The sequence below is a fragment of the Rhinolophus hipposideros genome (assembly GCF_964194185.1).
Source record: "Rhinolophus hipposideros genome assembly, chromosome: 16".
NCBI classification, from domain to species: domain Eukaryota; kingdom Metazoa; phylum Chordata; class Mammalia; order Chiroptera; family Rhinolophidae; genus Rhinolophus; species Rhinolophus hipposideros.
In genome coordinates, this window is record NC_138062.1 from 19,826,310 (window position 1) to 19,839,450 (window position 13,141).

The window sequence follows — 13,141 nt, forward strand, 5'->3', positions numbered from 1 at the left end:
AGCAGACACTGCTTATATAAAATGATGAAAGATGTCATTGTCAGACAATATTTGAGGGCATAAAGTTTGTGTATTTTTTTCAAACTAAAAAAATCTCCATCTCCACTTGGTTATGCTTATGTGAGGATGAAAAGTGAGTGTGACAAATAATTCCATTACCCCTATGATAACATTACACAGGATTTCAGTTCTCCATTATTTATGGAGACCAAACACAGTGGTGGCAAACTGAATCAAATGAAGTGACAGTCAAATCTAATTTGACCAAACATGTGTTGTCACTCACATTACCAGTGCAGAAATGTCAACACCTAGTCTTGCTGGAAAGTGCAGGACTCCGGGAACTTCACTCCAGCCATAGAGACCTTTCACTCTCAGGAATGGGCTCAGTAATCTCCACCTCCACACCCCTCTGCCTGCATTGCTTTTTCTAATTTCACACCAACTCTTCCAGTGCTTGCATGCACACACACACACACACACACACACACACACACTTTGTGCTAGTCCAGCACTCACCACAGAGTTATATGTATCTACTTATTGGTATTTGTCTCTCTCCAATTAGATCATAAGTGCCATGAGGACAGGAACCGTATGTTTTGTTCTCTATTATACCCCCAACTCCTCATCTTCTGTTAATGGTGAGTATTGTTGAAACAATATGGTAGAGCCCTTGGAAAGTACTGGTAGCAAAGTACCTGCTGGAACATCAGTGTGGATGTAATGAGCTCTTGTATTATATAATATAATAATTATTTGATATATATATATATATATATATATACACACAACTATTTAATTGGCTTCAAGAAAACAATCTCTTATATAAAATATTATATAATATTAATATATGATTTACATAATATATAGCACAGTATATTATATTGTATTATATTATATTAATGCTTTGTATTATAACTCATTTGATAGAGGAAAAAATGGCACTTTATATCTATGGAAAAAATGGAAAGTATGCAAACATTTTCAGTTAACAGCCAGTCCTGAAAAGTTCAAGTATGAGAACACAAGCCAAATTTCTAAAAGAGGAATTAAATGACCTTTCCAAAGGAGGTAAGAACCCCTAGCTACACGTGACCTTGCTTCATCTAGTCCCATTCTCAGACAAATAAGTTCTGCCCATGACAAGTGCATGTGGTCGCTGTGCTCAGGGAGGACAGGCCAATCAGAGGCGGGAAATTATGTTCATCAGTCTTGGTATCTTGAGGAATAATTCTTTTTATCCATGGAGGCAATAGAAAACATTTTTTCTCTTTCTTGTAACCGAGAATGATGAGAGACAAATGCAGTTTCTACCTTCACAAATTAGGACAGAGAAATAAGCAATGAAAAGTCACTAGCTCGGTGACAAACCAAGTGCCTCAGCTTTCCCCAAAGTGGCCACTTATCAACCTTCTTCCATTTGATCACTTTGAACAAAATAGCTTCTGGCTCCACCGGACCCCCCCCCCCAAAAGAAAAGAAAAAAATCAAGGACTGTTTTACATTAGTGAGTGGCTACCTAGAGGGTTTTAATAAACACTAATACTGTGATAATTTCTGTATTTCTTCACGAACAATCACCACTGGGAGACTTGTCTTTCCCCCTGGCAGTATAGCCAGGATCTATTCATAATCCTGTTCACTAGATTTCTTCCTCATTTAAGGCAAGCTTCAATAAAATTTCATTTTGGTCCTCCCTCCTCAGAAATCCATGAGAGCCTTGACAAACATTTTGAGCATATTCTTTCTATACAATTCGATGTCCTCTCCACCACAGGCCATTATTCTCATAACCTCGGTAAACCCTAATTTAGACCCACGATGTAATGCTTTCATATTAGGCTGTATGAACAAGTTTCTTCCAAATAAAACATGGTAGGGAAGTCGTCCTCTGAATGCCTGCAGACAGAGGAAGCTTTATCTATTACCCCTTTGCCGTGATAAAAGAGATGAGAAAACAATTTATGAGTCATTTCCATTCTGACAGCTGCGACAGTGACTGGAAGTGTGCTGCCTGCCAAGAGCTTTTAGCAAGTAGGTTGTAACAACTAGTACTACGTGTAAATAATAAATGGCTGGGATCTTAGAGGACACAGTGGCAATACGAAACAATTTTTTGTACTTCTGATGGGACTCTGCTACTCTTTGGAATTCCCTACCTTCCAGTAGAGTTTTGGCCTGACAATAAACAACCGTTTAGTACTTTATCTAATCCCAGCCAGGAGGTGAGTTCAACAGCAAGCTTTTGCAGATGTTCACATCCAATAATCTATCCATAATTGATGAAACAGGGAGGTCAGATGTAATGGCTGATACTATTCCAGCAACAAATAAATGGTTATTGACAAAACAAGCCAGCGTGGAGCGGAGCGCTGAGCAGTGACAGTTATGTGATGACGCTGAGCAGACACTGGGTTCCTCGGCGAGCCTTGTGGCAGGAGGGCCACACTGACACGGAAGCAGATGGAGGTGACTTGGAAAGGAAACGGGAGGTTGCTGGAGGACAAAACAAAGACGAATACAGGCTGAGGAGGAGAAGAAAATGATGAGAGAGCCCTGGGCCAGGATGGGGACCCGGGTAAGTACAAATGCGTGAATAGTTCAGACACGCCTTTGAATCCGTGCATTGTGATCCAGTTGTCTAGCTGCTTTTATCCCCAGCGTGTTTACACTCATACAGCTGGCTGTCAAACTGTGCAGCCCAGGTAACTCGAACACCAAAGTGGGGGCCTGGGACGCTTTGCTGCCCAAACTCTCCTCTGACATTCACCGCTATTGTATTTAACACTGTGGGTTCCTTTTCTCTTTTTCCTATGCATTAAAACTAAGCCTATGAGAATCATGTATGCAATTTTAAGAATATTTTAAGATAAGCTAACGATGCAGAACTGTGAAGCTGGAAAATTTCTTAAGACTTGGACTAATCCTGACGTATATGCTGCTTGAAATCAAATTTACACCAAAGTAAGGTGAGTGGAAGGCAAAGCTTTCTTTAATAATGAAAAACAAATACTGCCATCTATTCACCTCAACCTAGGCAAAGAATATAACAAATGCATTAATCAAGTATACTTTTATTGACTGAATAAAATTCAAGATATTTAAATCTAAATAAACAGCTGAAATCTTACACTTCTGTTCCAGGGCTAAAAAATAACATTTTTCCACAGTTTACTATGTAATATTATAAAATGAAGAATGGTAGAATGAAATTGTAGCTATTATTGCTATAGGTAGTCATAAAGAGGCTTGGGACAGAGATGTTTTAAATATTAATATTCCTAAAATCACTTAAATCAATTTAATACTCTTTAGTGGTTTATTTAGAAGCGTGATTTATTCTATACTTTGCAACCAATGCCTTTGATCAGCTGTGAAATAACGTATGAGCTGAAAATAAAATGGCAAAGCAAATTGCTGCTACCATTCTTACGGTAAGCTTTCGGTTTTATAGCTTAAAGTAGAAAATTACCCTTATGTGTGGCGTTTTCAAATTATTTACCAATACTTAGAAATGGAGAATTATAGAGCCCAGAAGGAATGGTGGAGATCATTTCTGTAACCACTTGCTAGTTGCATGCTTCCTCCGAGTGGGGGACGCCTCACTTAGCAGTTTCGCCCTACTTCAGTCCCCAGGACTACCTCTGTCCCTGGTCTGCCGGGGGAGACGCTTGACATCATATCAGTTTGCCGTGGATCATGTTCTGATCTTAACTTTTGTTAAGGTGACCAGGCTCTTGCCGTGTCTGTTGAGACCTAGCTGCCACCTAGCTGTCCTAGCACTTGGGATTGTGTCACAGTCTTGTTCTTCTTGACTGAAACTCTGTCTTGGTACCTGGCTGGGTCTCCATTTATTGAAAAGTCTGGAGACCTACCTTGCTGCCATGTCAGGAGTCCTGCCCCTGAGCCCCAGTCCCTGTGGCTTGGCGCTTGTCACTTGTCAATGGCGGTTACCGCCATTTATTGAGCAAAAGCTACATGTGCAAGTATTTTATGTTTATGGTGCATGTAATCTTCATAGAGCCCTTTGAGATAAGTATTACGAGTTCCATTGTACAAATGAGAAAAATGAAGCGCAGAGAGGTTGAGTGACTTGCTCTAGGACACACAATCCTAGAGATGGAGTAGGAGAAAGGATCTGAACTGGATCTCCTGCATTTGGAGTCTTGCCTGTTTTGTTCTTACGCACTTGCTGCTGGATCACCCTGAGCATGACTGTTTGACCTAGACGTGCACGAAGAGCTTACCGCCTGCTGTCACTCCCGAGAAGCTATTCTGTACTTATCCACAGGCGTAACCCTCTATCGCCCCGCATCTGATATTGTAGATGTTAACTTCACGTTTGCCTGGTGACAGCTTTGCTTATTACCAGTTGCTATTTTTTATTACCTAATTATATTGGCCTAATTATATATCGGTAATAATAGCTGATACTGAGTGTTTATTCTGTCATCCCTCTGCCCGAAATGACCCCCACTTCAGGAAAATAAATGCCTGGGTTTATAATGGACAACAAGACTTTCCATTAATCCACTCCTATCGCTATGACTTTGGATCCTCCTGTTCTGCTCCCCTTTGCTTCTCCTCAGTCTCACTCGTCCCAAGCCTCCCAGGCACGTTGCTACCTTAGGGCTTTGGCCCTGACCATGATCTCTGCTTATACTGTGCTTCCCTCAAACACCGGCATGGCTAACTCTCCCATCTGCTCCCAGACTTTCCTCAGATGTCAACTTCTCAACAAGGCCTTCTCGGATCACCTATTTAAAATCCCTCCTACTTCACCACTTGCTTTGGCTTTCCTGAATCATTCCTCTGCTGTATTTTTTTTTCCTTTTCCTATATTGCTCATTATCATCTCACATACTTTCTAATTCACTTGTTTATTATATTTGATCTTCATTATTTGTCTTTCTCCAGTGGGATGAAACTCTAGGAGGACAAAGATATCCATCTGTTTTGCTATTGATGTATTCCAAGTTTAAGACAGGACTTGGCAATAGGTGCTCCAAAACCATGTGCTGGATGAATTATAGATTGTTCTTAAGACTATAAATATTAACTAATTTAATCTTCCCAACACCCCATGAGTAGGTATTAATATTTATTCTTATCTGGTTTAAAGGTGAAGAAACTGAGGCACATAGAGATGAAGCCAGTGGACCAGTCTTACAAGTGGTAAGTCATCAAGAAAATATTTGAACCCAGGCTGGCTGATTTCAGAGATAGCTCTCTTACCTGGCCCTCTCTCCCACCTCAGGGCCGAGATGGTGCCTGATAATGCCACCATGTAGGCTGGGCTCCAAGTTCTGGCCTCTTTGGGTACTGCCTGTCCTATTGTCAAACAGTATTACAACAGTTATGTCCTGCAACAACGTTGTTAAGGAAACTGAACAAAGCTTAATGACTCATCCAAGGCCAAAGAATTTGGTGACAAAACCGGAACCAGAACCCAGATGTCTGACTCTCAGTTTTGTGGACTTTCTGATACTTTCAAACCCCATTTTGAAGGTCATAATGATTGCCCGGATGGTACTTTTCCATCCCCATATAATCCATTACAAAAAACAATTAAAAAGTAATTTTGGCTTTGCAACCTTGTGACAAGTATTAATGCTTATTTACATAATATTTCAAAATAAATGTTCATTTTTATAATATCTATGGTACTATAAACATATAAAATGAACATAATAAAGAGTCATTCTGCTGTAAGCTAATATAAGCTCATAGGGAAAATAAATATGTTTAATTAAATTTAGGAAAAATGTATAGCTAAATCATTTACCGTAAAATAATAAGGACCAATAAACCATTATCTCTTTACTATTCGACTGGAATTTTTAATCAACATGCTTTATTATTAGTAAGTAGCATCTTCATTTGACAAAGCAGGATGCTGACATTTGTCTATGATCTGGCATTCAGTGGTGGCAGCAGGAATCGCATGATCCTTGCACTAACCCAGCAAATCATACTTTTACTATTCTATAACACTAACCAGCATTTATTGAGAGAGTACACTATGCCCGATATAGTTCTAAGTACTTCCTTCCTATTAACCCATTTAACCCTCACAACCACCCATGAATTAGGTACTAGTAGAATGCTTATGCTGCCGATGAGGAAAGTGAGGCACAAGAAAAGGAAGTCACTCAAGGTCACAGGATTAGGAGAGGCATGACCAAAATTTGGAGTCAGGTGAAGTGACTCCAGGGCCCATGCTCTTCACTACTATATCATACCGTGAAAATGGTTAAGATGGTAACAGAGAGAATTAAACTCTACGGGAAGGACCCTATCTCCGTCCCCCTCCTTCATTTTATCCCCAAATTATAAACATTCCTCCCTACTTGATTTCTCAACTGAAAATCTTAATGAATGGTACTATTTATGCTCGTTCCCTTGCGTTTACCAAGAGTTGCTAGTAGATAGCTAAGTTGCAGCAGGAGCAAGAAGAGACTAGCGATTGTAGGAACAATGTATTGAACACACTGATTTTGAAAAAAAGAATTCTATTACTTTTTCTGTTTACCTATGCATTAACTCTAGAGCTGCACGTATTTTACTGTTGGCAAAACATCCAGAGAAAATGAGGCAAAGTCAGCTAAGCAGTTAAGTCATAATTAATGAAGAGTCCATGGTACCCCATTGTCTATGCCAACAGAGAGTAAGAGAGATGGAAATGAGAAATGGGAGGTGAGAATTCCTGACATTTCTTTCTCTGGAGAAGCTACAAAGCAGTGAGTGGGTCATTCCTAGCCCAATGCCACTTACCACTTCTATTTCCTGTGTTCTCTCACCCTCTTCCCCAAACTCTGTCTTGACTCTGAACTGGCCCAGCAGCAGAGGGTTTTTGTTTTTTGTTTGTTTGTTTGTTTGTTTTTTGCTTTGTTGTTTTTCTGTTGTATTTTATGCTTCAAGTGTTATTCAACAATTATTTCTGGACAAGAATAATAAAATGTTAATTATGCCCATTAGTAGTTCATTGAGCGGAACAGATGAGAATGTTATTAAAAATTTGTATGGGAGATTTGTGATGAGACTCAACCAATGAATTTAAAATCATCTTACTGAAAACTCCTCCATTTGCGATGGGGTTAGCCATTAGGAGGGCGGCTCCAGCCCTGCTCTGCGTTTGCTGCTCTGTGACCGTGAGATGATTATTTAACCTAAGTCTCAGCCTTCTTCATTTGTGAAATGGGAGTAAGAGGGAATAGAAAAAACTAACATCTGCCTCTTGGGGTTCTTGTGAGCATTAAATGAGATTAAATTAATTAAACATGTAAATAATAAGGTTGGTGCAGTTCTAGACACGTAGTACAAAGAGACACATTAACTGTCATTGCTGTTCCTCTTAGGGCTCATGTGGTTCCACGGGGCAGAAACTACATGGTCCAATTGAGGCAATCGGGGAAACCAGGGACTCAAATGCTATCAGGAACTGCTCATCTCAGATTTTGTGTGTAAGCTTCATCCTCTCGGCCTGCGGCGCTCATGGCCCTGGAAGCTCCCAGGCAAATTCCTCACCAAAGAGCACTGGCTCTGATTTGAAAAAACAGAATTTCCTGGCTTAGCTTGGTTAGGGACCTTCTAGAGATTTGCTGGGGCGAGAAGTAGTGGTGGTGGTGGTAATGTTGGTTAACCCCGAGGTTAGAGACAAGAACACAGCTGGCAGAAAGGTGACAGGGGGAATGGTGCATGTTCTGAAAAGAGAAAGACAATGGATGTCTGCCCAATTGCTATTTAAAACATGCTGTTCTCCCTAGCTGCTTCTCCTCCGGTGGCTTTCTCTCATTGAACAGGACCATCATACTTTGGATGGCTCGAGCACATACTTCAGATTCATCTTTGTCTCCATCCTGTCTCTATACTTTCATCTACCCAGCTAGAAAAATAGTAAAATTATATAATGTCTCTCAATACGTGAGTTACACCACCACCACCTAAGTTCGTTCCTCACCTTAAATATTTCAGAGGAGACCTGTAATTGGTCTTCCCTCCTCCAGTCCCTCTTTTCAATTTGTCCCCCACACAATGGCCAGGCTACCTTCCAAAAAAAGTTTCTGCCCTGCTTTGGTCCGGGCAGACCTCACTCCATCACCCCGTCTTTCCAGCCTCTCCCTCGACAGCCCCACTCTCCCAAGACTCACACTGCAGTGACTGGAATGCACCGCCTACCCTCCCAGGCCTTTACTCATGCTTCTCTCTCTCCACTGAGGGAACAGCTATCATTTATCTTGCGACATTCAATTCAAATGTCATCGCCTCAATCTCCAAAGAAGACGAAGCTCCCCTGTTGCTTCTCTAGCTTTTGGTCCCTGTTACAAGCATGGCACAAGTATGTGTCAGATGGCTATTTCCCCCGTGGACAATGCAGTCCTGCAGCATAGTAAGAATTTAGTGGAGCATAAAGACAATGCCAGTCCTGTTATTCAACAATATGGACCAAACTGGAGTTTAAAACAAAGAATAGTCCGACATCAACACATTTACTACCATTCTTGTTCATCTGGACTTTGGCCAGATTTACTCAGATACCAAAAATTGTAGGCCTTTGGTTTCCTCCCTATTTTGTTGTTTTTGCTTTGTAGTTTATATGATTATCTTTTCACTTTATAAGGTCATCTTTAAATGGCCTTTATTAGTTGTTAAGCATTTCATAAATTTCTTTACAGTTTTGGATTGAGAGGAGCTGCTGAAATGCCTAACTGCTATTATCAATCCCAGGCTGAAGATTTTTACTACGTACAGTCTATACAAAGCCTACTGAAAACATTAATTAAAATCTTTAAATTTTAATGGCACGGAAAGAAACAATAGTTTACTTTTTCTTAACACAAAATCAATATACAGCACATCCTCGAATGTTTGAGATGCCATAGAAGCTTAACTCTTCTTTCTATCAATTAGCCCGTGGTAAAATTGGTTCATTACACATAGTTTCACTTAAAGTCACAGAAACTACAGACATTAAGTGAGGAGTTACTGTATGTCAGCAGCAGAAAGTTTTGAGAATATATAGATCCATCACTCCTCCAAAAATGGAAAAATAAAGTCATCCATTATTCCAGCTTCCACAGATAACAACTGAAAACAATTTAGTGTTTCTATATATATATGTAAGTATATAAACATACATTTGTATGACCATACAAATATGGTCATAATGTACATTGTTCTGTACCCTAAGTTTTTACTTAATTTTTTGATAATATTTTTATTGTTATAAAATAGTGACCTAGTGTGTCATTTTTTATTGTCTGCATTATATTGTATTGCATCAGAGGACTCAACAACGTCTAATCAAATTGTTATTGTACATTTACTCTGTTTCTGGATTTTCTCCGTTATAAATAGCACTTAAAAATTGTTTAAGCTAATTCTCTGTATATCTTAATAATTATGCAAACAATATTATAACTAAATATGTATAGACATTAATAATTACTTCCTGAAGAAAACTCTCAATTAAGTAATTCCTGAGTCAAAAGGTAGGCAAAATTGTGAATCTTGAAATATAACAAACCTTTATTGAAAGCTTACTAAGTGTCAGGCACCTTACTATTTTATCTCAGTTAATTCTCACAGCGATTTTATCATCCCCATTTTACAGTCATGGGCAAGGAAGCTTATAGAATTGATTTGCACAGGTGTAGTTGACTCTTTCAGTGCCGCTCCCATAAATTCTGCAGCCAAAGGCTGCTGGCACCAACATCTGGAACTTTCCGTCCAACTGCTGAGCCCAGGGAAAACAGAATTGCCAGATAATTAGTCTCCCCGGAAGCAGCTCTCATCCAATGAAGGACGGGAATTGGGGTATAAATACACCAACTCCCTTGTCCTTTTACTGGGATAACTGATGGGTTTCTGCACTGTTTCTCAAAGTGTTCCAGTAGGACTGAGCTCCATCTTCCCACAGTGGTAATTGGCTGGTGGAACCTCTCCCAAATAAACTATGTGTATTCAAGGCCAGGTCTTGAAGTCTGCTACTGGAGAAACCCATATCAAGACATCAAAGCTGTTAGTCTAATAGTCCAAAACTGTTCACCTATCTCGGCCCAAGCTTTTACAGAAACTCACAGAATGCCTTGCAAGCTTTGCAAAAAATATCTGAAAATGCGTATTTGAGCAAGAACCATGAGACACATTCAGGCTGCAATAAAAAGTAGTTTGTGATTTAAGTTATTTTATTTACTTTGAAACTCTAACACATAGAGTCAAGTTATCCACACTCTTTAGAGCAGGATACGCTTTTATTATTGGTCTGTGCATGTTCCCTCAATTGTTCTTAGCACATTTTCCTGCTTCATCCCTTTTTCCCACTCTTGTTTCCTTTCCCCTCATAGGCCCTCTCTAGTGTGTCGTTGAAGAGTTTGTGGAGTGGGGCTGGCACACCACAGGCCAATCACACCCTGACTCTCACCCGCCCCTTCCTCTCTCTACCAGCTCCCACTTCTAACCACACTTCCCATTGTCTCACATCCTTGCCAATCTTCGACATTATTTGACTTTCTAATTTTGTGCCTCTACGTCATGCTTCTATGTAAAAGAAGTTCAACCGTCTCCCTTGAAATGCTCACAAATGAACATACACATATAACCAACTCTTGATTATTTAGGACCTGCACATCATTTTGTGGATGCTTGGTTTCTTCATTGTCATCTTTCTCTTTCTCTGACTATCCCTAGCCATCGTCATTATCATTTAGAAAAAAAAAAAAAAAAGTGGGTCAGTGGAGGACATTCATGGGAAAAATAAAGATTTAATTTTAAAGTAGTCCAGTTTATTAGTTATTAACTAAATTTTTATATGTTTATTAAGGGAGAAAGTTGAAATTACTAGGTAAAATAGTTTTTTAAATATGTGGATTGAGTATATTAAGAGTATATTATTAATGTCATTTAAAAACATCTATTATATATTATTTTTATTGAGCGCCAATTATATTGAATAAGCTCTAAAGTCGATGTAACTGTTAAATAAAGATCAAGTAATTGTCTACACTACAAATGCATTTGAGACTATCTTGGATAAGTTTTAAAATGTTGAATTACATATTTCTTTCTGAAGTTACCCCTTTTGTGTGGTAGAGGAAACAGTCATAATTTGGCTCAATCTAGAAAGTGGAAGTATGATCCCCACACCACTGCTATTTAACACAGCGAATCCTAGAATCACCCCCGGTTCTTGCAGGTGTAGTGCCTCGTCTTTTTTTGCAGCCTCTAGGTCAATGGGTGCTGACAGCTGTGCTGTTGCCTCTAGGTCTGCCCCACAGTTAGTCTTCCGATGAACTATGCAGGCTGCTTTATTGCTCCAGAGAACATTTTCATATGCGAGGCCTTGAACTTTAAGGAGTATACATACATTATGTTCCATATGTCACTACTATTCGGTATAATTGAGTCCTCAATTTTTGGAGTCTTCAAGTTCATCCTCTTTAGGATGAACCAAATAAAAATAACTATTCCTTATTTTCTCTCAAAAGGAATATCAGACATTTTTAAAATGTGAATGACTGAAAACAAAAATTTCAGCAGCTTTGTAAAGAGCTATACTCTAGCAGCACTTTCTTTTTATAATGAATAGTAATAATAATCATGAAGTTTTGGTTAAAGTAGTATTCTAGACCTCAAGGGAATTTAAAACCAGCTTCCACAAAAAAAAAAAAAAACCCACAAAAAAAACAATACATTTTATTACTAGAATATCAGTGTTTATATTAATTTAGGCCATGAACTTTCTTTCCTGACATAAAACATCTCTTGATTTCCATGAAAGTCTATATCTTGGAAATTTTTGTCTTATAGATTGCTATTTTAAAATATACCGGTTTTCATTTTTTCTTGACTTTAAAATTTTTCTATAACCTTTTATCATTTAAATGACAAATATTGTAATTTATATGACAAATACTATAGTATATTCGTTTAAAAAGAAAACAAAATGCATGCTATTTCCTAAGCTGTAACACTGTGAAGAAAGAGAACCATTAGGAAAATTAAATAGGGAAAATGTGTAAAGAGAGTTAACTCCATTTTAATGAGGAAGTTAAAAAAAACACCATTCAATTTACTAAGATTCTAGTCTGTAAACAATCTTTGCTTCAGATATTTATATTTAATTATTACTTTAAGGTTATCTGTTTTACTGTTTTAGAAAGGTCATGATTTTAAATACAAAGATAATAGTAACAAAATTATTAGTGAAACATTTTACATTTTCATAATCTCCTAATTATTAAAACACATTTTTATGAACTATTTAAAATGCTATTTTGCAAATAAGGCTAACTGTTCAAAAAGGCTTTAAGTAAGATGTACAGAATACATGTTTATACCATACCTTAAGTTATTGCTTCATAATTTTGTGTAATATAATTCCATGCAGTTTGGAAATAAACCCATTTTTTTTTTGAAATTAGGAAATATGACTATTTACTTTTTTTATCGAGTTTTTTCTAATCCTCTTACTTTTTCTTTTGCTTGTCAGATAACGGATATTGCGAACATTTCTCTACTTAGCAAAATGTACAGAATAAAAAGGAGGTAAGTGTTGTCTGTGTACTGGTGGGAGTGTGTGTAGATGGGTATAATGCTACACGGAAAGAAGTCAGCGAGACAGGGACGGGGGAGGGGGGTTGTGATCTGTAACAGCTGGTCCTTTCAGATTCTCCAGCACACTGCCCGAGGTGGGTCACAGGACAAAAGGATAAAGCGGCTGAAAACTCTGATGTAAAGCAGAAAATGACTGCTGAGACCCTTGAGCGTACACCTGAATCGTCTCAAGCTGAGTGGTGAGCCTTCTTTAGCATGCTTCAGAAGCCGGTGATGAACTCCACAGTACCAGGAGGTAAACTGGCTTCAAGCAGGCTTGTCTGCATGTTTTGTATAATGATAACCGGTGGTCTTCTGGGAGTAAGAGGCCATGAGTTCCTCTGTGGCAGCATCTGAGCTCCTCTCAGACACTGAGGCCATTAAACAAGAACAGAAGGGTCAATTTTAGGGAATGATTTCTAATTGGCAAGATAAGATAACTTCTATTTAATGGGTAGGGAATAAACAGGTCTGATCTTTAAATAAATAACTGCCTCCGTTTTTATTCAAGGAAAAGTGATTAATAAATTAATAATAAAAAGTT

General features: G+C 38.5%; 1 protein-coding gene and 1 long non-coding RNA gene across 3 annotated transcripts in view; one reads left to right on the plus strand and one right to left on the minus strand.

The window, feature by feature from the left end:
- Positions 1-13,141, minus strand: part of TTC29 (tetratricopeptide repeat domain 29) — a 538,084-nt gene that overhangs the window by 92,238 nt on the left and 432,705 nt on the right. The gene's annotated exons all lie outside the window — the stretch shown is intronic.
- On the plus strand, positions 5,125-12,711 carry LOC308509266. Its single transcript, XR_013995151.1, has 3 exons — positions 5,125-5,178; positions 12,494-12,549; positions 12,671-12,711. It is a non-coding gene; the product is annotated as an uncharacterized lncRNA (long non-coding RNA).